Genomic DNA, 25,986 nt, shown 5'->3' with positions numbered 1-25,986 from the left:
AACTCACAGCACAAGCCCACAGGCCACGTTTGTAAGGTGCTTGGATCTGACTGCAACCTCTGAGGTTATTTTTCAGGCTTCTGGAAGATAACTCGATTCTAGTTTGTGGTTTTGAATTTTAAATAGATAACTTCTTTGGGCTCCTATTTTGCCTTCCAGCTATTGATACCATGATTCCAAAACATAACAGTGGTTAAAAGAATCATAACCAGATACAGGGCAGGTAAGTTAAAAACTAACGGAGTGCGCATACACACGCATAAGGTGCATACACACGCATAAGGTTCATCCTCACCCCACTCCCCAATCCAAAAGTAGTACATGAGGAGAAAGTTTGCTAGTCTTTGTTCTCTGCAGCAGTTGCTGTTACTAACCAGGAAAGAAGTTAACTTAGATGATATACAATTTGCTCTTCATTGCACCAAAAGCCCCTTCCACTTACCAACATTTGCAGCAATTCTCCAGTTTCTTAATAAACGGGATGGACCTAACTCAAATCGGGCTCCTCGCCCTGATTGAGTCTGGTATCCATTTATGTAAGAATCAGCCCTCTAAATAGCCTTTTCAGGAGCTGGGACGCCCTTTTTCCTCTCTCTCTGCCGCAGGTCTCACCCTTCGCCGGGTCTGCCTCATTTCAGATATTTCTACAACTCATTCCTGAATCATGCCTGACGACAAATTTCGCAGAATTTGTTAAGCCAAGAGATAACCTCAGGTGAGTTGACCTGATGGCATTTGTGCTCAGAAAGAAATGTAATAAGTTTATCAGCCAAACCCGATATCCGAAATTAGACACTAGTCCCCTGCCCGAGGCCCCGCTCTCAGTCTCGGGACTAGCGGCGCGGAGCCGGGCGGAGGCGGGGCGACCGAGGCGCGCCCCAACCAGCCGCTCCCTCCCCGGCCCGCGGCTGCTCCTCCCACCGGCCCCACGCGGGTACCTGGCGGCGGCCGCAGCAGCGGGCGGACTGGGGACGGCGCTGCGCGGCGTCACGCAGCTGGGTGGGAGAACCGGCAGGTGACATCCCGGCTGCCGCCTCCCATTTTCCAGCTTGGTCGGCGACAGGGGCAGCAAGGGCTGCTGTCAGGAGCTCTGCGCTCGCGCCGCCGTCCGCCCCCGCTGCCTGCTCTCGCGCGCGCCAGGCGCCTTGGCTCCGCTCTCCACGGGGTGAGTGCGGGGTGAGTGCGGGGCGCTGGGTCCGCAAACTGGAGCCAAACTTTTCCTGGGCGCGAGGAGAGATGGGGGGCGGGAGAGAGACCCCAAGAGCAGGTTGTCGGGAGCAGTCAGAGGGAGGAACTTGGGCTCGGCACACGGGGAGTAGGATCCGAGTGTGGGAGACTGGGGGAGCCTGGCCAGGCCTCTCTGCGGCTCGGATGGGGGTGGGGTGTTCGGAAGTTTCCGCACCACGGCCTGAGGTGCGGAGGGCAAAGGCCCTTACCCACTAGAGGGCGTGGCCGCCGAGTTCACCTGCGCCCTCCGTGCGAGCGTCCCCGCCGCCCCTAGAATCCTAAAGGGACGGTGGGCCCCGGCCACTCCAGGTTTTGTGTAACTCCCCCCTCTCCCCCGCCCCAAGCGCTTCCACGAGGCGCGGGCGCTGCTGTTCCGGCCGGATGGGCAGAGGCGTTCGCCGGTGGCACTGGGAGAGAGAAGGACCTGCTCGACCTTGGCCACGGAGGTCACTTTCCCAGCTCCGGATATGGCCTCGCTAGCAACCCCCTAGAATTCCCGAGCCCCTTTCTTCCTGCTTTCTTCCCTTCTGGGGCACTTTTTTGTCCTTGAGGCCGGAATGAAATTGAAGCGATGCTTTTGCAGCGGGGCACTGCTTCTTTGGCTCCCGGAGCTGCATCCTGCCCTGGCGGCTGCTGGCCGAGGAAGTGAGTGATGAGTACAGAGCAGTGGAACAGGTCGTGCCAGACATGGAAATGGGAAAGCCTGTTGTTTCACCTTCCAAGGTAGTGTTCGTTACGAAATGGGCCTCTACCCAGATCAGTCAGCTCTGATTCAAACTTACCGGATGCGTAGACAGCGCTCTTTGGAGTTCCCTGGTGAGCTGAGACAGGAAGGGTCCGGTCTCTACCCGGTATAGCTCCCTGTGTGGTTGGGGAAACTAGTCCCACAGCGACTTAAGAATAGTTTCGGTGAGCCACACCTCTTCCTTCTTGCTGAGATAGCCATCGGAAAGCGTTTTCACTTAACCTTGTACTCGCCCATAAGTCTTTATTTCACTCACTTTTATTGCTTAACTGCTGTGAAAGTCATGGATGCTTTGTGGCTGCCCCCATCTTCTTACTTTTCACTTATTAATTCCCTTTGTAGTTTCTGCTCCTACCTCAGGCCAAAAATTGTTTCCCCCAAGGTCACTGAGGACTAAAAAAAAAAAGTCTTTTTCCTCCAATGGCAGGTATTTATCGAGTTCTTTACATGCAGGGAACTGTTCTAAGAACTCGAATTAACTCTTAATCCTCCCATTGATCCTGTGAGGTAAATGATATTATTATCCTTATTTTGGGGGTGAAAAACTGAGACACAGTAACTTGCCCAAGGGCACACAAGTAGCAGGAGGGGATTCCAACTCAGAGGCTGTGGTCCAGCGCTGGGGCTGTTAACCACTGTGCATATTGCCTCACCTGCAGGTCCTTTCTTTGTCTTGATTTTCCTAAGTACTGTGTTGTGTCAAGCATCACTCACCAGGCTCTCTTTCTCAGGTCCCTCTTTTCCTTCTTGAGTGGCTTTGTACTAGTTTAGGTTCTTCTTTTTAAGATTTCATAGAACTTTGTTACTTCAGTTATCACCTCTACTTATCCGGTTTGAGATTCTGTATTTTCCATGTGTCTTACTCAGTCTGAGAGTAGCATCTCTTACTCAGTACATATTGTAATATTCCATTTGGACTTGCCCTGCTTTGCCCCAAAGCATTTCTAGTTGACATCATTTCTATCAGGAGCCCCACCATTATCCTAGTCACCCAGACGCCAAACTCTTCAACCACGAAATCTCTTTTGTTGAACTTTTCTCTCGTCTCTTCCTTCTAGCCTTCAACAGCCTCACCTCCTCCCCATTCTCTCTTCACCAGTCTCGCTCCACCTCACCACCAAACATGCGTTTATTACTTAGCACATGTCATTTTCTATTGTTTTTATTGTCTTTTATAAATGCTTATGTCCACGAAAAGATTGTAAACAACTTAGGATATTACATCTTCAGGTCTTAAACTAGCAGTTGCTTGAAAAATGTTTGCAGAATATGATCAATTTAAATTAAGGTAGCATAGATCAGGTGGGTTTGATGATGGCAGAATACTTTGAAATTTTTAAGCCAGGTTTTACAGGATGTTAAAGATTTTGCATTGGTAGACTTGGGGGAGCTGGCAGGCCTTGTAAAAGAGGAGGAGAAAAGCCTCTGCCAACTCCATTCTGGCTAAACATTGCACTCAGATGTGTAATGAAATAGGACCATATCGGCAGAGAAGCATGAATCCTAACTTTACCTTAGCAAAACAAGATATGAAAGCACAGTGCTACAAAAAAACACCATTTTTATTGAAAAATATAACATACTTAAAAGTGTGCAAAGCATAAATGAAGCGATTACCACAGTAGATATGTTTGGCGATATGACTGTCTTATTCTGGCAGTAGATATAATAATTGGATGAGACAGCAGATAGGCCAAATAGAAATCTTTCTCCCAAAACGTCTGCATAAGATGTGAGCCTGGATTAATCCCAAGAGGCATTGTCAAGAAAGAATTGGCTTTGCTTGGGGAGGTTTGAAGTGAGGAGAAAAGACTGGAAGTAGGTACTAAAACAATGAGGTTAGGGAGCCAAGAAGAGAATTCTGACCCACTGAGAATAATTCTAATACAACGAATATTTTTGCCATTTTACCTTTGTCTCCCTTATCTTTTTCTATGCATGTTTTCCTATATCGCTCCACATAGTCTTTTAGTATTCTGTTTTCCATATACTATATTATAAGCATTTTTCATCTTATATAATTTCCAAAAGTCCTGTTGTTTATGTTATATTCCAGTAATTACAATATGATTTACTTATCAAATCCTCTATTTTTGGACAAGTATATTAGCAACAGATTATAAACAACCTAAGTTACAGTAATACTTATCTTTCCAGAGAGATATATCATTGAATAAATTGGAGTTTCTTTGTGATAGTGTTGCAGAAGTAGAATTACTTTGTCAATAAATATGGTAACTTTTATATTTCTTAATACAGATTTCTAAAAGAAATTTTAAAAACAGTGGATGTGATATGCCTACTTTTTTTCCTCTGAAGTAGCAGCAATTCACTTCAATAAGAACAGTATTATTAAACTACTTTTGCATGTTGGTACTGTGTCAGTTTCCTAGAGCTGCTGTAACAAAGCACCACAAACTATGTGGCTTAACACAACAGAAATTTATTGTCTCACAGTTCTGGAAGACAGAAGTCTGAAATCAGGGTGTCAACAGTGTTGATTCCTTCTGAGAGCTTTGAAGGAGAATCTATCTGTTCCATGCCTTTCTCCTAGCTTCTGGTGACAGCGACTGTCATTGGCTTGTAGACATTATATTCCAATATCTGACTCCATCTTCACATAGTGTTCTCCTTGTGTGTCTGTCTGTCTTCACATGGCCATTTTCTTATAAGGACACCAGTCATATTAGATTAAGGTATGACCTCATCTTAACTAATTACATCTGTAAAGACCCAATTTCTAAATAATGTCACATTCTGAGGCCCTGGGGGTTGGGATGTCAGCATATTTTGGGGCGGGGGGAGGGTCACAATTCAGCCCATAACCAGACTGGTAGACATTGGGATGTACATAAAAGAAAGCCTCTGTTCTTAAGTAATTGATAGTTGAGTTGAAGAAAAGACTTTTCCTAATTTGTTTGTCTCTTCTCCTTCAAGTGCAAAAATCAGTTTAAAGATACAGAAGAATGCTATTTACCAATTGTGGAGCATTCGTAAATGCGATAGCTTGTTGAATTGAGACATAATCTTGAATTTCAATAATACACATCATATAGCTTGGAAAGAAGGATGCCATAAACATATATTTAGAGAAGAATCTATCTTATATGTGTTTCTGTGACTCATCCAATTTGGACAAATTATAAAAAAGTTGAAAACTAATGCAAATTTGGCATTTATAAGATTGGTCTAAAAAAATTGACACACAGGCCATGAACACCAGCAGCCCAGCTTCTTTGTCTCCTTTACAATAAGGTAATAGAGCCAAATCTACTCCAAATTAGGGGTTTTCAGAAACTGCATATTCAAAAAACATTTGAGTGTCAGCTTTGTGTCAGGCAGGCTGCTAAAGCCAATCCAAGGCTGTGTGGGTGAGGAAGGCAAACAGTAACAGCACAGTGTGATGAACGATAATTAACAAAGACAGGGTGTTGGGAAAGCCAAGCAGAGTAAGGCAAACAAAGTTGTCCTGAGGTGAAAGAAGGCAGAGTGGGAGTTAGGGTAGCAGAGAAATGGGATGAGGGTGGAAAACCAAACTTAGGCCTAGAGAATGTCGGTATCATCAGAGATTTGGAAGTACTGCAAAGTCATTGCAGAGGAGGGTGTGAGATGAGCTTGCCTAAGCATGCATGGGCCAGGATCCTGAGAGCCTTGTTTGACCTACTAAAGATTTCTAATTTTATCCTAAAGTTAGTGGAGAGCCATTGGAGGCCTCTAAGAAGGGAAGGGACCTGTTAAGATTTGTATTTTAAACACACCCCTCTGACATTTACAGCTTCACCTCTCTGAAACTTCTTCTGTTAGAGGTTCTGTCTCATTTCTCTCTCTGATCTGTCTCATAGGTCATTTCTCTCTCTGATCTGGAAAAGACAGCTACCTTCATTGTTTACCTTAGATATTTTGATTATGCTCAGTTTGCGTAGCAATTTTGGAATAGAAAATAAACTCCATGGGTGTCCTCTGTGCCACATGTTTATAGAATGCTTATGCCTGCACTTAAATTTTGAACCTTTTGTTGACAATCATGAGGTGAAAAGTTTTGGCATTTTTTAAATATCAGTAATAGTTTCAGGAAGATAATTTACATGCATTTTCTCATGAATCCTCTGAAGCCAGCAAGGTGTGCACCATTATCCTCATAGTAGGCATGGGTACAGAAAAGAAGAAAGGTGCTCTGGTAAAGAAAGCGGAATGGGTACTCAGCATATACTGTTAGAAGTATGCAGCCAAGATTTAAACCCAGGTGTAATTACAATGTTTAGGCTGTTTCCATTCTGCATGCTAACTCTGTGGGTTGATGTTTTAGAGCGTGTCAGAGATTCTAGGGCTCTGATATCATATGATAGTTTTGTGTGGGTGTAAGGGCAACCATAAATATAAACCTGACTTAGACTCTTTAGGGCGAGTGATAGAAATGTGAGAACTAGAAAAAGAGGATTTGCTAGCAGTCCCTCACCTAAGCAGTCCCTTCCTTCTGTCCCACATCTCTGGGTTTTGTCTTAATAGCACACTTGTGATTTGTTTGTTTGTTTCTTTTTTTGTGATTAAATGATATAATGGTACATAATCAACTCCTACTTCTTATTTTAAATTAGGCTTTTAGCATCCATGTAACATTTAAGTTTATTTTAATAATGTAAGCCCATATGTAGAAACTAGAGCTGGTTCTTACCTCCCTTAAATGACTTCCATAAAAATCGTAAGCAAAAATACATAGTATAGCATTAGTTAGAGTCTATTAAACTTGATACATTTTTTCGTGCTACTAAGCTGACAAGTTGTATCGAGCAAAATAAAACTTATTCTAGATTCAAATACTAATTATAGAAATACGTTATTTTCTAAACCTTTATAAGTTAGTGAAAAATGACTGAACTTATAAAATGAGAAAAATAAAAGTACATTTTATAATAATAGCATTTACTGAACACTTGCTGTATGCTGAACATTTTTGAAGTTCCTAAATTGCCCCACCCCATCCTTCTCTGTAAGTAACAACATTATTTACTCCTTATACTTTACTGTAGATTATGTTACTCCTTATACTTTACTGTAGATTATGAATGGAACAAAGATCACGCCTCCCCCATTTTACAGGTGAGAAAACCGAAGCTCAAAGCAGGGCAATGATATACCTAGTCCTGAGACCCGTGTGTTATAAAACCTAAGCCTGGACCACGACTAGAAGTGTGAAAGAAGACAAATACACTGTCTTAGCAAAGATGACTAAACTAGCCAGCCCAAGCCATAGCTATCTCATCTAACAACTCTTCCCTGTCTTCATTCTCAAACCTGAGTTCTTCATCCCCTTCAGATGACCATCTAAGGATCCCACGGAAGAAGCATTTGTGGGTCTGGGTAAGAGTGAGGTCAAAGCAGAGTTAGTGCCTACTGCTTTGCTGGGCACCCCCTAAAAAATCTGTCAGCCCCCAGCCTTTGGTCTTCATCACTTCATCAGTAGACAGAGCAAAGATAGGCTGTTGGCCATCTCCTTATTAACAGGCAAATGTGTGCTGCAGCTGCTGCTACTACTGTTTCTCCTCGTCTTTCTTTGCTTTTATATGTCGTGAAAAAAATCTTTTGTAAGCAAAAGGTTAGTTCTTATTGCAACCCTCTGTGATATGTTCTCTGAACTTATTTCTAGAGACCAAAAATCTGAAACTCCAAGAAATGTAAGTGATTTTTGCCTAGATCGCCTGGGTGGTGAGTAGCAGACCTGAGTCTAGAATACCGATATTCTGTCTATACACCCTACCACTTACTACATGTGGCCTTAGAGTCTCTTTTCTCATCTTTGGAGAAAAAGAATGGAGTAGGGCAGATAACATGATTGTGAAAGGTTGGTATATGATAGTATATAATTTACATTCCACTTCTGCACCCCCCACTAAAAAAAGTTTGAAATGCTCACCATAAATAAAGATCCAAGCATAGAAGGGGAAAATCTAGGTAATGTAGTTATGATAAATGGAGCACTAAATTTTAACTGCTAGCTGGGCGCTCATATTCAAAGCGTAAGAGAATGTTTCCACAACTTTAATGGTTTGGTTTTTAACTATTAAACATAAATTTGTAAGGTAGTAATTTTTTCCCCTAGAAATGAATTGTAAACTAGATTTATCTAGTAGGTTCTTATAAAGAGGATCTTGAATTGCTTCATGTATAATACTTTGAATGACAATTTTTCTAAAGATGCAGAGATATTCTTTAAGTTAATATCAGTTTTGGTAACTCATTTATTATGGACATTAATGAAGGTAATGTCTAAATGCATTTCTCCAAGGTCTCCAGGACTAGATTAATAAAGTGTAGGTTTTTATAATGATCCACAATAACAACTGACATTAGGTGGAGCAGGACCTCGTTAACCTGAGCTTGGTCTATAGATAAACTTTGAAAAGTCCATAAACTCTCTAAAACATCAAATTTATGTATTTATGTACTCTCTAGGGAAGAGGTCCATAGCACCATAGTCTCAAAGGTTGAAAACTATTGAGGAAAGACATGAAATAATATATGTAAGATGCTTAATAAAATTTAACTTAACCGTATGTATGAAAAGGATTAGCCTTTAATGTTAATGTTAGAATTAGTCATATAATGTGGACATGAACCAACTATGTAGACTTTATCCATGCTATAAGGACACAATTAGCACAGATAGTTAGAGCCTAGAAAAGAGATATAACTCTCTTATAATCTCAATCCCATCACCTTTCAAACATAACCTCCCACCCCATGCCCATACACTGCTTAGAGAAGGCTTATCCGTTCGTCCTTTCAACAGATGTTTGTGTCTGTCATGTTACAGGCACTGTCCCAGGTGCTAGAGAGGTAACAATGCCCCAAACAGAAAAAGATCCTTGCTCCCAAGGAGCTTATATTTCTAAGTGTTATGGAGGAGTGGGGAGAACATAAGATAAACAAATATATATAGAATATTGATCAAATATATATATAAAAATATATATAGTGATGAAAAGTGCTATGGAGAAAAATAAAGCAACGAAGATAGGAAAGCTCATGGTGGTGGGGGTGGCAAAGGTGACATTTTAGCAGAGAACTGAAGAAAGTAAAGCTGTAGCCATGGCACATGTCTGCACGAAGAGAACTCCCTGTTGTAAGCAACACCTCTGATAAGGGCCTAATATCCAAAATATGCAAAGAACTCATATGACTCAATAACAACAACAACAAAAAAAAACAAATGATCCAATCAAAAAATGGGCAGAGGACTTGAACAGACACTTTTCCCAAGAAGACATACAAAATGGCCAACAAATATTTGAAAAGGGACAGTGGTTTCAAATGCTTTGAGGCAAGAGCATTTTCAGTGTGTTCAAGCATGGGCAAGGAGCCCAGTGTGGCTAAAGCTAAGTAAGAAAAGTGAGAAGGAAACGTCAGAGAGGTAGTCGGGACCCAGATCAGGTAGGGCCTTGTAGCCCATTATTGGAACTTCGACATAGGCACACTTTAAGCAGAGAAGTGACATGATGGGTGTTTTTCAAAAATTTGTTTTTTTTTTTCTTTAATGTAAAAAATACATTGAAGAGGGATAAAGGTGAAATAAGGGACGCCAGTTGAGAGACTGTTGCAGTAATTTAGGTCAGAGAACAGTGACTTGGACTATCGTTAGAATGAAGAGTGGTTGGATTCTTGAATATATTTAGAAGATAGAGTTGTCAGGATTTGTGATGGGCTTAATGTAGGAATGAGAGAAATGGAGGTATTCTCCCATATTCAAAGTTACTACATGTCTGGATGGACTGGCCAGAATTCCCCTGCCTTCCCATTGCCACATCTGAATCAAACTGTTACTTTTCACTTCCATGGAAAAATAAAACAAAACTCTCCTTTTTTGAATGCCTCTCTCTCAAACTTTGCTCTCTCTGCCTTTCTTTTTCTTTTCCTTTTTTTTAATTTTTAATTAAGTTTATTGGGGTACCATTGGTTAGTACAATTATATAATTTTTAGGTGTACATTATCATTTGACGTCTGCATATTCTATTGTGTGTTTACCACCCAAAGTCCAGTTTCCTTCAGCTACCATATATTTGATCCCCTTTACCCATTTCGCCTTCCCCCTAAATCCTATATTTGACCCCCCTTATCCCGTCTACCTCTCCCCTCCTCCCCCACTCCATTAGTAACCACTTGTCTATAGTCCTCTGGTAACCACTAGTCTATAGTCTATGTCCATGAGTCTGTTTGTTTGTCCTGCTCATTTGTTGCTTTTAGGTTTATATCCCACTTATAAGTGATATCATGTGATTTTCAACTTTTTCTGTCTGGCTAATTTCACTTAGCATGATTATCTCGAGGTCCATCTATGTTGTTGCAAATGGCATTATTTCATCTCTTCTTATGGCTGAGCAATATTCCATTGTATAAATGTACCATAGCTTCTTCATCCAATCATCTATTGTAGGACACTTCAGTTGCTTCTATGTGCTGGCCACTGTGAATAATGCTGCTATGAACATTGGTGTGCAGATATCTTTTCAGATACGAGTTTTCAAGTCTTTGGGGTAAATACCCAGCAGAGGGATTGCTAGATCATATGGTAGATCAATTCTTAGTTTTTTGAGGAACCTCCATACAGTTTTCCATAGTGGCTGTACCAATTTGCAGTCGCATCAGCAGTGCATAAGTGTTTCTTTTACTCCGCATCCTCTCCAACATTTATTATTACTTGTCCTGTCGATTATAGCTATTGTAACAGGTATGAGATGGTATTTCATTGTGGTTTTGATTTGCATTTCCCTAATAGCTAGTGATGTTGAGCATCTTTTCAAATATTTGTTGGCCATTTTGTATGTCTTCTTGGGAAAAGTGTCTGTTCAAGTCCTCTGCCCATTTTTTGATTGGATCATTTGGTTTTTTGTTGTTATTGAGTCATATGAGTTCTTTGTATATTTTGGATATTAGGCCCTTATCAGAGGTGTTGCTTGCAAATATATTTTCCCATTAAGATGGTTGTCTCTTTACCTTGTTGATGATTTCTTTTGCTGAGCAGAAGCTTTTTAGTTTGATGTAGTCCCATTCATTTATATTAGCTTTTACTCCCCTTGCTTTTGAGGCCAAATTCATAAAATCCTCTTTAAGTCCAAGGTCCTTGAGTTTAGTTCCCATGTTTTCTTTGATGCATTTTATTGTTTCAGGTCTTATGTTTAGGTCCTTAATCTATTTTGAGTTAATTTTGGTGTGTGGTGATAGACAATGGTCTAGTTTCATTCTTTTTCAGGTGGCTTTCCAGTTTTCCCAGCACCATTCATTGAAGAGGCTTTCTCCACTGTATGTTTTTGGCTTCTTTGTTGAAAATTATTTGCCCATATAAATATGGGTTTACTTCTAGACTCTTGATTCTGTACCACTGGTCCCTGTGTCCGTTATGCTGCCAATACCATGCCGTTTTGATTACTGTCTGTCTCTGCCTTTCTTAATCCTCTTACCATTTTCCTCTTCAGTCTCATGTGCCTGTGGCCTTAGCCATCTGACTCACCCACCTCTCCATCCCCACACGTACTGTAGCTCTGGGAGATTTCAAAGCCTTTTCAGAGAGTAGCCTTGTCAGACAAAGTTCGTTGTCTGACCCAACTATGATAACCTCTGCCACACTAACCACCTGCTTTCATAGCCAGTCTTTGGGCCTTGTCACCTGGGAATGTACCAAGAAGGAATCATTAGCTCTCATATCCCATGCTCAAACCACAGCCTCTGGCTTTTCAGCAATCTTATACCTTCTTCTCTTTTGGAGAGATCTTAGTTTTCCCTCAGTCTTTCAGCTCTCTACTTGTCTGACTTCCACATTTAACTGGCAAAGCCCTAACTCCAAATTAACCCTACGGTTGTCCTCTGCATCTCTACTCAGGCAGCTGAACAGTCTTGTGGAAAGCAGAGTGAAATGGTAAATTGATACCTATCTATTCATGGTTTCCTGTCTCCACTAAACTCTGACCATCATTAATTAATCCAGTGACTCTCAACCCTGGCTGCATGATAGAATCTTCTGGGAACTTTGAAAAACCCCAGTGCTAGGGCTGGTCAGGGTGAGTAAATCTGAAATTTTAAGTACTTAAGCAGCAGCAGTTCTTAGTGTTCTCCAGGTGATTTCAATGTGTAACCAAGACTGAGAACCACTGCCTTAAACTTGTCCTTGAAGAGTTTTTATTTTTCATTCTTCTTAAAAACTATCCTATTTTTTCCACAACTCTCTAAAAACCCCCTAAGAACCCCATTTTATAAACTCTTAGCAATTGACCTGACCTCCCGTATTGCTAGAAAAATCGAAGCTTTTGTTGATGAATCTCTTAAATTTTTGTCCCCATTTAGTCAACTAAACACTTAACTGGGGCCTAGTTTGAGCACGCGTTGTGCTAGACATTGAGCACAATGTCTAGATATGTGCTAGACATCTAGACATAGAGTGGTGAACAGGGCAAACAAAGCCCGTGCCTTCCTAGAGCTTACAGCCTAGTGCCACATGTAGGCATGCAGATTTGGCAACTACAGAACATGTTAAGTGCAATGGTGAGGCAATAAGGTATTATTGCAGCACATTGGAAGGTCCCTAATCCATACCTGGGCCCTGGCTTTCTTATTAACTCATCTATGTCCCACCCTCCTTTCTCTCTTCCCCTCTTGGAAGATGAAGTGTCACCTTGCTCCAGTGGAGCAAGAGCACCTCTTTGCAGGCCTGTCTCTCTCCTCTCCATTTTTCCTCCAGACCTTCGTTTGTCGTTCCTCCTGTTTCTGATACTTCATCCTCTCACAACGAAAATATTTAAGGTTTTACCAAAAGTGATAAAGCTTGATTTTGTACCTCCTTCCTCTTTTCTAGCCTTTACAAGCGGGCCTCTTGAGACTGACCTGTTCAGTGTCTTTTGTTTTTCACTTGCCTTTATATTTTGGCTTCTGCTTCATCACTCTATTTATCTTTTCTCTCCTAAGTCACAGGGGCTTCCAGGTTCACTTAAGTTGGTGGAGAGCATTCACCCTGTCACACTGGACCTCTCTGTGCATTTGACTATATTCATCACTCACTCTGTCTTTAGAATTTGCCCCACTTTTGTTTTTGTGATTCTGCATGTATTCACTTTGTGTCTTTTTGACTTGTCCCTTTGCATCTCCTTTGTAGGATTCCTGACCTCAGCCTACCCTTCAATGATGTTATTATTCTAGGGGTTGTCCTTAGACCACAATTTTTTTTTCATTCATTCATTATTGTAGTTTTAATCATCATCTAGATGTGAAAGCTTCCAAAATCCATATTTTTAGATACCTTGACCTTCCTCCCAAGTGCCTGCTGGATATCTGTATCTGAATCACACTGAAATTTGTGAAATCACTTCTCCTTAAGCCTGTCCCATTTTCTTTGTTCCTTATTTCATCCGGTGTCACCGACATGTACATAGTCACCCAAATCAAACCACAAACTTTACTCGTGCTATCATCCCCTTGTCCCTTTATCCTGTTTAGTGATTCACCCGGCCCTTCTCATATAGCCTCATAAATGTTTCTTGGCTTTGTGTCTACGACTACACATTCCAAACTCTCTCTGCCCTTGTTGGGTCCTTTAAGTATTTCTCATTGGGATGATTGCAGTTAAATCCTAGTTGGTCTCCCGGCCCCCTTCACCTTCATCCTTCACACAATTAGGTTACAACACTGGTTTAAAACCCATCAGGGGCTCCTCTGCCTATAGCTAAGGCCTGCAGACTCTGCACTGAGGAGGTGCTTTGGGGTAAGCTTGGGGGATCAAGGTGGTAGGACTCTGGCAGAACTGTCTGGTTGAGCTCTTTTACATAAGTATGCATCTGCATAATATGGCCCCTTTTGAAAGCTTCCCATTGCCTGTGCAATATTTTTAAAATATCTTTTCTCACTATGCCTCATTTGCAGTCCTCCTTCAATGCGTTTGCGCATCCTGTTACCCCAAAGTGCTTAGTTCCTATCAGTCACTAAAAAGTAGCTCAGTTCTCACATATTTCAGGAATCTTTTTATCATTCATATATTTATGAATTTTTTCACTGATATTTATTAGACATCTGCATTGTCTCAGGCAGCCAACAACATCCCAAAAAGTATAAGATGAGAACATACCTGAGTGCATTAGAGCAGTGCTCCTCAGAATATCTGTGGTGGTGGACCAGTTAGAGTTTTTGTTTGTTTGTTTTTGCTCTATCATGGACAATAAGTAGTCCTGTCACACATGCTTAAAATGCAGTTTGCACCACATGTGACTCACCACACAAATTCAGCAACACCCAAACTGGTCTATACCTTGTTTAATAAGTATCACATACTTGGATGTCATAGCAATGTCAGTTAGCCATAAACATTTCTAAATGCTTACACTCAATTTCTGGATTGTCTTGTGCCAGACTGGTAATAAACCATCTGTACAACAACATCAGTCCACAGGCCACCTTTGAATAACACCACACTAGAGGGTTTGCTGTAGATGCCATGGTAGGAGAGGGGACAGTTTACATCAGGAGCTCAGAAGAGACTAGACACTTTTCCTGAATGGTTGAGCTTACTATAATGGGAGAAGAAACCCTGTTTGAGGAAGGCGAAATGTTAAAAAATGAGATCTGCTTATGAGCCCGGTGGACAAGGCTTTTTAACCAGAAGAAATTGGAGCAAAGAGAGAGGAAAGATGGAGCGGCTTGGGACTGCTAAGACTAAAATAGAGAAAGGAGGCTGCTATGGGGTAAGAGATGAGGCTGGAGAGCCAGATGGGGTTAACTTTATTCTAATTCAGCACATAATTTCCAAGAATCAACTATGTGCTGGATCCTTCCTAAGCACTGGGATTAGAAGCTAAGCAGAGACAGTTTTTGCCCTGGTAGAGTTTAAAAGTGTTGCTAAGGGTAGCCAAGGAGATAGACTTTTACCATAGGCAGTCTTCAAAGGATTTTGAGCTAAAGTATGGCATGATCAATTTAATCCTTGAAAAGGTGTTGCCGATGGACTGTGGAAAACAGAAGGCTATTGAATCAAGAAATTTAGTTGAGAGGTCATTAGAATAATCTAGATAAGATTAGGATCAGGAAGTAGGAACTAAGGGCTGGGGGAAGATATGAGGGTGAGGGAAAGAGAAAAGGACTTTTAAGAGAAATATTATTAGGGTGATATAAATCACCGGTCTCAAGGGGATCAATGGCATTTAAGATGGTTTGCAATTTCTGACTTGTGCGGAGGTTGATGGTTCAATTCATTGGTAGAAGGGGAAGAGATGAGAAGTGATAAGCATCTGACTATGTCACACCAGTTAGATGACTCCTGTCTATTCCTGTAGTGTGTTGTGATAACCTCTATCATAGAATTATTCAATATGTTTCTGTGCTTGAGAAGTGATAAGCATCTGACTATGTCACACCAGTTAGATGACTCCTGTCTATTCCTGTAGTGTGTTGTGATAACCTCTATCATAGAATTGTTCAATATGTTTCTGTGCTTGAGAAGTGATAAGCATCTGACTATGTCACACCAGTTAGATGACTCCTGTCTATTCCTGTAGTGTGTTGTGATAACCTCTATCATAGAATTGTTCAATATGTTTCTGTGCTTGAAAATGTGAACCCACTTGTCTATCGTAAACACTTGACATGTGGAACAAGCTCAACAAATGGTTCTTAAACTGAACAGAAAGATAAAGTATTAGTTTCCTATTGCTGCTGTAACAAATCAGCACTCACTTAGTAGATGAAAACAACACAAATTTATTACCTCACAGTTCTGTAGGTCAGAAACCTAGGTTGTCAAGGGTGATGGCTCTGCTCTGTGTTTCACGTGGTGCTGGCTCTCTGGACTCTTATTGGAGGTCTCTAGAAAGAATCTCTTTCCAAGTCCACTCAAGTTGCCGGCAGAATCCAGTTCCTTGTTGCAGGAGTGAGGTCCCTGTTTCGTTGCTGGCTGTCAGCCAGGGACTACCCTCTCTCCAGTCCTTGAACATGGTACAGGGAATACCGTGTGTGTGTGTGTATATACGTATATATGTTTAATGAAGTAGCTTTACCTATGCTGCTATGGAATAATTGCTAAAATATATAAATAAGACAGTTACAAGATAAATACTTCTCATCTCAGAGCCAGCAACAATGCACTAAATCATCATGCTTCAAATCCCTCTGTCTTCCTCTTCTGCCACATTTCTCACAATGAGAGACAGCTCTCTGTTTGTAAGGGCTCATGTGATTACACTGGGCCCACCTGGATAATCTAGGATAATCTCCCCTGTTTTAAAGCCTGTAGTCTCATTTACATCTATAGAGTCCCTTTGCCATGTAACATAGTCACAGATTACAAGGATTAAGGCATGGACATTTTTGGTGGGGGAGAATTATTTTGCCTCCCATGGTAGCATTTATCCACCAAGTCATGTAAGGATTATGATCATGGTTCTTAAACACATATTTCAGCACCTCCCATTTGTACAAGGATGCACAAAGAGACTAAGGCTTGTACATCAGAAGGTAATGGGAGCAGAGGAAGATCATGCTCTTCGACTTGTACTCTTTCTTCTGACCATCCAATTATTCATCTGTCCCATCTATCTCATCCATTCACCCACTCAATTAGTTACTCATTCATTCATAAACATTCAAATACCTGCTTTGTTTTAAGGGTCTATGCTAGGTTGGGACATGAGAGAGGGAGAGTTAGAATGATAAATAACACCTGCTTTTTATCAGCTCATTTTTCATATTTTGAGGTCTACATCAAATTTTCTTAAATCTTTCTACTGATGAGTTTGGTTTGTGTTGATGCTGTTTTCTTCCCTGCTAGTGAATGATATGTTTTTAATATGCTATGGCTTCAAACCCTGTACCAAGGACTCAGTAAATGTATGTAATACTTGGTTCACTCCCTTCCATTTGTAGCCATTAAAATTTAGGAAACATTAATAGATATATATAACTGTTGTTTTACTGTTTAACTACATTCAAATAAGTAACAAGGGTTACCGATTTTTTATCAGTCTTTCCAGAGACATTCTGTACATAGATAAGGATGTATTTAACCTTATTTACATAATTAATGCCAGGAAATATTGTGCCTGGCATTAATTAATATATTTTAGCAACAATTCTATAACAGGATAGGTAAAGCTACTTCATTTTTTTTTATAACCATACAGCATTCCCTGCTATGAATATGCCAGTTTATTAACGTCTCACATTTGTAGATATTTGGAGAGTTTCCTTTTCTTTTGTTATTAAAAGACTGTATAACAAATCCTGTACATTCACCATGCAAGTATCAAGTACACACATAGGGCATTTGCATTGCAACAGATTGCCAAATCACTCCCACCAAATAATATTCTCACCAGCAATGTGTGAGAGTGCCTGTTTCTCTACACCTTGGCCAACAATGTATGTTATCAAAATTTATAGTCTTTGCCAATTTGATAAGTAAAATAATATTTCACTCTAGTTTGAATTTCCATTTATCACATTGCTGAGTAAGGTTGGGCATTTTCTTTGTATATTCTTTAGAGTTATTTCTATTTTTTTTTTCTATAAACTGTTCATGTCTTTTATCTTTTTCTCTGTTAGATCGTTGGCTTTTTTCTCGTTAATTTATTGGCAGTCTTTATATATTAAGGAAATTAGCTCTTTGGGTTATGAGATAGATGCATGCAATTTTCTTTCTGTTTGATTTGTTTTTTGACTGTATACTTAGGCTTTTAACACACAAACATTTAATTTTAGGTAGGCATATTTAATTAACCTTTAAATCTTTGACTTGGGTGCTCTATGTCATGGTTAGTAAGGCCTTCCTCGTTTCACTATTATAAAATAATTATCTCAATTTTCACCAAGTATTTTTAACTTTTTATTGTGAAATAATTATAGATTCACAGAAAATTGCATAGTACAGAGACATACTGTGTATTCTTCACTCAGTTTCCACCAACCAGAATATGTATTTTTATAGTTATATTTTTTACATTTAAATTTTTGATGCATCTGAAATTTATTTTGATATAAGATATGGATTCCAATTTATTTTTTCCCCATCGGTTACCCATTTGTCCTAACATTATTTATTGAATAACTCATATTTTCCTAGCAATTTTAAGTGCACTTGTATCAATCATGTGCTAAATTCCTGCATATACTGGCTAATTTTTTAAATATTTAAAGTATCACCACTTGAAGAGAAGCTGAACTGTCAGTGTATATTTTTACATGTTGAGATGACCAGTGTTGGCCTTGTTTCAAAATCCTATTATAGTGGGATTTGGCTCATGGTCTAGAATTGACTGTGTAATGGTGTGAGTTGTGCTGGGTATAGATGAATAACATTTATTGCTTGGCTTCCAAGAGTTCATCCTAGCTTATTATTCCCAATCTATTAAGGTAAAGCCTTTAGACTATGTAATGCTTAAGGTTAACCATGCAATTAATCCTCACAAAACCATTCTGAGAGACATATTGTATTATCCCCCATTTTGTATGTAAGAAATAGAGATTCGGAAAGATTAAAATTACCCAGACCTCAGGTCATAAAGCAAGATGGCAGAGTTCAGACTGTTTTTGGCCTTGTAATTAGTATTACCCCACACTATATTTAAGGATATACCTCAAATCTGTCCGAGACATCTCTTAACTCCATTGATCTGAGAAAAAAACCACCATTAATTTCTCAGCTACAACATAACTCCACTGTTCCATCTCTTCTTTAGCCAGCGTAAAGGCTTTCACCATTTTTAGTTCCTGCTTTTTAATGAAAAAGTTAAACAAAGACAGATGTCTTATCTGCTTATTTAGTTACCTGAATTTAGGGGGTTGTTTTGGATAATTTTAAATTCTTTCCTGCTCTATGATTCTGGATATAGAATTTTATCTTGCTAATATTTTCTATAGTTTTATGTTCCTGTATAGGAGAGAATGAACAAAAGCATTTAAAGAATGACAACTATTTTCTTGTGGGTTAGAGGGCAAACATGATAGAAATTTTTTAAACCAATTAAAAATGACATCTGTTAGGGGCAGTCATATAAATTGGTCATTGTATAATATAATAGTAGTCTTAATCTTAGTTCATTACATTAGCTTGCTAACATATATTTAAATGCTACCACTTAAAAATTCTGTATGTGCTTTGAGTTTAAGGTTATCAGGTCAAACGTCCTTTAAGGTCCTCTTACAGTTTCCTTACCGTTAGCTGCAGTGTAGTCCATGTGGTACTTTTCATGGGATGGGTATTTTAGGAGAAGTGAAGCAGGTGAGTTTCCAGCTCTGAATTTTCCATTTACTGTTAAGAATTATCACTGTAGCAAAGTAAGGTCTTCCCGATGATTTTTCCCACTTCTCTTGTAAGCCATGTCTCTGTGGGGTCTCTATGGATAGCCCTCAAACTGGCCAATTTGGATACCTACATACAGAAGTGTGTTTGGTGGGGAGGAGTATATTCTTAAAGTCTAGTGAGTTAAAACAAGGCCAGCTACACCCTAGAAACTGGTTCATAAACTAGAATCCTAATTCATTCGTTAAAATTGGTCATATATGTATGTGGACAAAGCCAAGATTGAACAAATTCACAAGTAGGTAATTCTGCTCAGGAGAGCCTGGTCTGGGTGAGAAGATTGATAAAATTAAAGCAAAAAGAGCTTGACTCCTCTCTAGAGGTGAGTCTGTCTTTTAAAACAGAAAAAGTTGAAAATCACATGATATCACTTATATGTGGGATTTTAAACATAAAAGCAACAAATGAACAGGGCAAACAAAAAGGGACTCATGGACACGGACTATAGACTAGTGGTTACCAGAAGGTAGGGGGTTGGGGAGGAGGGACGAGGTAGGCGGGGTAAAGGGGGTCAAATATAGGGTTTAGGGGGAGGGTGAAATGGGTAAAGGGGATCAAATACATAGTAACTGAAGGAAACTGGACTTTGGGTGGTAGACACACAATAGAATATACAAATGTCACATGATAATGTACACCTAAAAATTATGTAATCGTACTAACCAATGGTACCCCAATAAACTTAATTAAAAATAATGAACAAACAAATAAATAAATAAATAAAACTTTCATTTTGCCACACCCTTCTATGATGTGCTGAAAAAGCTTGGTGAATATGTTACTGTGTTTCTGAGACTCTGAGGGGAACCTCTGCCTTTCAGTTTCCATTCATTTTACATCACCTTTAATTTCAACAGATCTGTTACAACCTACTTAAGTTTATTCACCATGTAAATTTTAAATTATTTCTTTTGTATGAAGGGTGGCTCCTAATTGTTATCAGTAGGCTGGCTGTCTTTTATTCCCAGTCCATGGGATAGACAGACCTCTTCATGCAAAGATATATAAACCTATATATCAACTCTATACAAACCTTCAGTCTATGAAAGTGAGTGGTTGACACTTTTCGATTTTGTCCCTGAATTTGGAGATTTACCACATTGGGGGGCCTGAACTTTCTATTCTTGAGTCTACCTTACTCCTTTCTAAGAATTTTCTACATGGTGGACTATGGAAATTAGCAATAATATGAACGACAAGCCATCTCAGGTTTAAAAGTTGGTCTGCTTATTGTTAAATCATCAAGGACAGCTGGAATAGATTGTTAAGTATTTCCAGGTTACATTCTTCAGGATACTGTATCTTTTCAGTAGTCCTGCTCCTACTTATTCTTTGAATGGTCTGCTTTGATATCACTTTCTCCAGGAAGACTTTCTTGATCTCTCTGCCCATGACTCTGACTCCCAGGCTGGAGTAAGTACCTTCTCCTCTTTGCTACTAAAGCATGCTAGACTTACTGCTATTATAAAGCATATCCTATATATTTTTTTACTTGCATATGAACTCCAAGAGGGCAGGCACTTTGTCTAGTTCACGTTTGATTGAAATATAATTCCCATACCATACAATTCACCCATTTAAAGTATACAATTCAATAGTTTTTAGTGTGTTCACAGAATTGTACAAGCAGCACTACAGTTGACTTTGGAGCATATTGTGCCAAAAAGAATCCCAATACCCATTAGCAGTCACTTCCCGCCTCCAATTCCCCAGGCCTTGGCAACTACCAGTCTACGATCTCTATGGATCTACCTATTCTGGACGTTTTATATAAATGAAAACATATAATCTTTTGTGACTCACTTCTTTTAATTAGCTTAGTATCTTCAAGGTTCATCCATGTTGTAGCACGAATCAGTACTTCATTCCTTTTTATTGATCAATAATATTTTTATATAGGTATACCTCATTATATTTATTGGCTCATTAGTTGATGAACATTTGGGTTATTTCTATTTTTTGACTATTATAAATAATGCAGCTATGAATCTTTATGTACAAGTTTTTGTGTGGACCCATGTTTTCACTTCTCTGGGGTGTATACCTAGGAGTAGAATTGTTGGGTCATATGATAACTCTATGTTTAATATTTTGATGAACTGCCAAACTATTTTCCACAATGCTTGCATTATTTTACAATCCCAATAGCAATGTATGAGTGTTCCAACTTCTCCACATCCTTGCCAACACTGCGTATTGTCTGTCTTTTTGATTATAGCCATCCTAGTGGCTGTGAAGTAGTTGATCCACTGTGAATCCCCAGCATAGGTCCTGCTGTTGATCCAGTTGGTTGATTATCTAAGTCTGTCTTGCCATCTTGCTCCTCTTACCACCCTTCACACTGGAAAGCTGTTCGCTGTAGTGGACAAGCATAGACTAGAGTCTTGCTGAACTTTGAAACCCTGCTCTATAACCCTATACTTAACTTCTTCCAGCTCTAGTTTCCTTATCTGTGATATAGAGATAATGACACCTCTTTCATAAGGTTGCTATGAGGATTAAATAGTGTGAATGAAACACCTGGCACAGTTCCTGACTCAGCCCTTGAGAAGTGGGCACTATTGTTATTCTCTTGGATAACTTCAGTGCAACTTGCTCTACTCCCTCGTCTCACGAAGTAGGCAACATTTGATTTCAGATGTGCTTTGTTGCGCTGCCTGCAGTATGCCCGGTCAGCTTCCTTTCCCTCCTCACAGGGACTGTAAACACCTTAGTTTTTGAGCAATACTTTAAGATGACGGCTGAGACCTTTCCAGAAAACTGATTGTCATCTGTGGTGCTGCTTCTTCATTATGAATTTCTATGTAAGCTTTATTTGACCCATTCATTTGCTTCTGTTAACTCATTATTAATATGATATTCTTTTTAAAAGCATCAGTTTTAGAACTTTAATCAAGACAGCTTTTTAGCTATACAAATTTCTAATCAGATTCCAGCTTGGCACAGGTGGATTTGGGTGACTGAGAAAAGCCTTTCCCACCTTCATCTGAGAAGTTGCTCAGCAGAGCTAGTTGCCGCATTGCTTTTGAACCTCTTGCTTAATTTATGAAAGCAGAGGAACTGCTTTTATCTGAAGGACACAGTGGCAAAGTTCCCATGGCAGGAAGTGTTTGTTCTTACAAATCTCATACATGGTGGTCACAAGGGAGACCTTGATATTTTATTTCACTTGCTTGCACTTTATTGTGATTTCATGATTGTTTTCGTACTTTAACCTGAGAGCTAACTCTCTAAGAGAAATAAATGTGACAGACTTGCCCTCAGGGATCTTTGTTATTCAGCCTCCATCTACCTGTTTGGTTTTAGCTGCTGCTTCTCCTCTTTACAAATCCTTATGTACTGGACTAGTGGTCTTTGACAGGTGTCCTCTGAAGTTTCCAAATCCCCATTTCTGTTCATATAAAAAAGTGATTGGAGTGTAATCAACAGTTGATGACTTTTAGGTTTGGGAGAGTGGGAAGGGGACAGTGCGGGAATAGCTTACTAGGAAAAATAAAAAGGAGATTTTTAACATTAGAGAGTAGTAGGGAGAGAGGCGAGAAGTTAACTTGAATGGGGAGAGTGGAGTCAGATAATGGACCTGAGAACTTGGGGCTTGATGTAATTTATGATAGGGAGTCATTGTACTTTCTTGAGAAGGAGAAAAGATGAACGTGGTATTTTAGGATTTTTTTTTTTCTTTCTGGTAATAATATTAACCCTAAGCATGAATTTGAAGGAAATAAGAGTAAAGCAGAAGTTGTCGAGGCCCAGTTGCAGTTATACAGGGTGAAGTGGGTTCTTTCTGGTTGTTAGCAGTGAGACTGGTGGAGAAAGTTTCAAGTAAGAAAAGTGAAAGGAATTCGTAACAGCTTGCAAGTTAGAGGTGAAAGAGCAAATCATTCTACTGCTTTAGATCAGAAATCAAGCATTAACATCGGTGGAAATACTGGATAAAGAAGCCAATTGGTGAAAGGTAGAAATTGGGCAAAATGAGTTGTTTTGGGATTAGTTTGACTTCCTGTGACAGTGGAATATCAAAGTTATAATGTTATTGGCACTTGGCAATAGCGGCCTCTGGTATGAGTGAAAGATTGGGGTTCAGAATGCATATTTAGGAGTCATTAACATGATATTAGGAGTAAGTAGGTGAAAAGAAAGTGCCAAGGGACGAGGGGAGAAACCCCCAGTACAGGAGTGTGAGGAAAAGCACCAACAGAACAATGGAAAGGCACGAGTCCAGTTAGAAGAATGGTATGCTCTGAAAGTCAAAGTCAGGGCTTCGGGGAGAAAGGATAGGTCAGCAATGTGGGACTGCTGGGAAACAGGGTAGATGAGAACTCAAGAAAAAGCCTTTTGGATTAGCAAGAGGGAGATTCCTAATGTTTTTGCATAGCTCCAATGAGAAAGGACACCTTTAACCAAGTGAGACGGTTATCTGAGGGCAGTCACACCCTCCATCGAGCACCCTTTAGAGATGCTAGGGTCCAGAATCCCCCCATATGAATCGCAGTATGTCAGATCTATTCAAGAACAGTCCCTCTCACTCATTTCATTATATGGCTTATTCCTTATATTTTCCCACTCAGGTTTAGCAGCTTGTCTGCTCCAGCTGGCGAAGGACTGGTCACTCTTGCTGTTGATCCACCAATATAGATCACAAGTGCTTAAACTTTTTTCTATCACAACACATGTTTTTGATGAAACCGAAATATATGTACCAAACGATAGGTTTTGCTCTCTATTGTCAGACTTATTGGCGAGTATCCCTTTGTTACTGTGTGCTCTTCCCTCTTCCTCAAGTTTTCATTATTTATATTTCTAATTTTTGCTTTTTTCTAAGACTTGTCTTAATATTGGGACTAGGTGAATAGAGAAGCATTCTTGGTAGAGAATAAAGAAGGAAACTAGGGTCATTAGAAGGGCTGGACGACAGGGGTGGCTTCGGGTAGGTTTTACGGAGTGAATGACAAGACTTTGCATTGTTGCTATCCCTAAAACCGTGGGCCAGCCTTCTAGGAACTCCACAAATGATGTTCAAGTGAGAAATATAAGATCAATACACTTAATAGAAGCATGATTCAAGATGACATTCCTAAATATTTTTTGGAGGAATCACAAACTCCACAACCCAGAAGACAGATTGGAAGAAATCTAATAAATGTTTCATCTGTCTTAGGTGGGAAAAAAAAAGAGTAAAGGTGAAATCCTTGTAGTTTAAATGGTGTGTTTTAGCGGTAAGGTTGTATTTTTATATAATGATTGATTATCTGAGATACTGAACTCTATCAAAAAGAAGTTCCAGATGACAAAAAAACTAGTGGGGTACTGTGTGGATATCAGACACTTTGGAATTTGTAGGTGATAAATATCTCTGTGGAAAGCTGTTCTGAAAAGATGTTAATTACTCTGAAGATGCCGAAGATTTTTTTCATAGATTTTATTTCATTAAAAAATTTTTTAGATATATGCTGGATTTATGTTTGGTCATATTAGCAGTATAGTAAACAAAGGAGAAGGAAACATTTTTATGTGCAATTTGACTAAGTACTAATACATAGTCAGGAGAGGATGCCGAGCCAGTGCCAGCTTGCTTCTGCGGTTCTCGTGTCTCCAACTATTTTCCTTCATACTATAAAAAATGCTTTATCCATTTCTTAAGTACCTAAAACACCCACTTAAAAATCCATTTGCATTAATGAGCATTGTCTCAAAATAAAACCAGAAAATCACAGTTCAGTGTTTGCCTAAGTATGGTTGAAGGACCACCGGAATGAGAGTGCCTATGAGGGAGCCCCTGGAACTATGCCTTTTCAACAACTATCTCAGGAAAGTCTAATGCAGATTAAAATTTAATAATTACTCTTATTCTAAATAATGATGAAATTGTTTTCAGTAACTAGCCAACATGAGTTGCAATTTAATAATTTGATGTTTTCATTTGTTGTTTGAGGGATTGGGTAATTGTGTATGTGGAACATTTTTGGTGAGGTTAAGGCCTTATTAGATAGTTGTTTTGGGGAGTTTAGGGCAGAACGAGATCTCTGGGTATAAGATGTACCCACCTGAGGTTTTTCTTGAGGCCCTAGGAAAGGTGTTCTCTTACCTTCTGTTGTGCTTAGAGCCAGAACTCCAATTAAAACTATATTTACCCACATTGTGAGCTGTCAGTGTTTGTGGTTTGCCAAAAACTAAATGCCTGTTACACTTTTATTTTGATGAAATACTTTTATTTTCCAAAGAACTGAAATATAATTGCACTTTATAAACCCAGCTGTTCATTTTATTTTTTTCATACTATATATACATAATTTTTTTAACATTTTATTTTTTTATTTTCGCCCTCCTCCCTCTCCCCTCCCTTCCCGTCCATGTCCATGAGTCTCTGTTTGTCCTGTTCAGCCTATAAATAGCTGGGTTGCTTTTAGAAACCCAGCTATTTATAGGCTGGATTACAGGTATCGAAATAGGGACCTTCTTGTGCCTGCTGTCCTTGCAGTTGTGGCCAGGGGATCTTCACTTGAGACTTTGTTTTGTTATTTTCCTATTTTGTTTTGACTTCCTGTGATATCAGAGTTCTTGTCTTAGGCATATGCACACATGCACATTTCTCCTCCACCACCAACTTTTCCTGGTCCTATAAATGTATTCAGGATGTATTCATCTTTGAAACCTGTCTTTCACTCTACCATTCTTTTTCTCCATTGTCCT

At 39.6% G+C, this 25,986-nt stretch overlaps 1 protein-coding gene across 4 annotated transcripts in view; it reads left to right on the top strand.

Annotated features, from left to right (window-relative positions):
• The first annotated feature begins 907 nt into the window (after nucleotides 1-907).
• The window catches only part of ELOVL7 (ELOVL fatty acid elongase 7), a 63,875-nt gene continuing 38,796 nt past the window's right edge, over nucleotides 908-25,986 (top strand). The window contains exon 1 of one of the 4 annotated variants that reach the window (XM_011387188.2): nucleotides 908-1,165. The gene's annotated coding sequence lies outside the window, so the exon portion shown is untranslated. Of the gene's footprint in view, nucleotides 1,177-1,810; nucleotides 1,951-25,986 lie in introns of those variants that run through there. The other 3 variants (XM_011387185.2, XM_011387186.2, XM_011387187.2) reach the window with 3 other exon arrangements.

The sequence above is a fragment of the Pteropus vampyrus genome, unplaced genomic scaffold (assembly GCF_000151845.1).
Source record: "Pteropus vampyrus isolate Shadow unplaced genomic scaffold, Pvam_2.0 Scaffold1000001020, whole genome shotgun sequence".
NCBI classification, from domain to species: Eukaryota; Metazoa; Chordata; class Mammalia; order Chiroptera; family Pteropodidae; genus Pteropus; species Pteropus vampyrus.
Note: the sequence above shows the minus strand (reverse complement) of the source record. Positions and strands in the feature narration are given on the sequence as shown.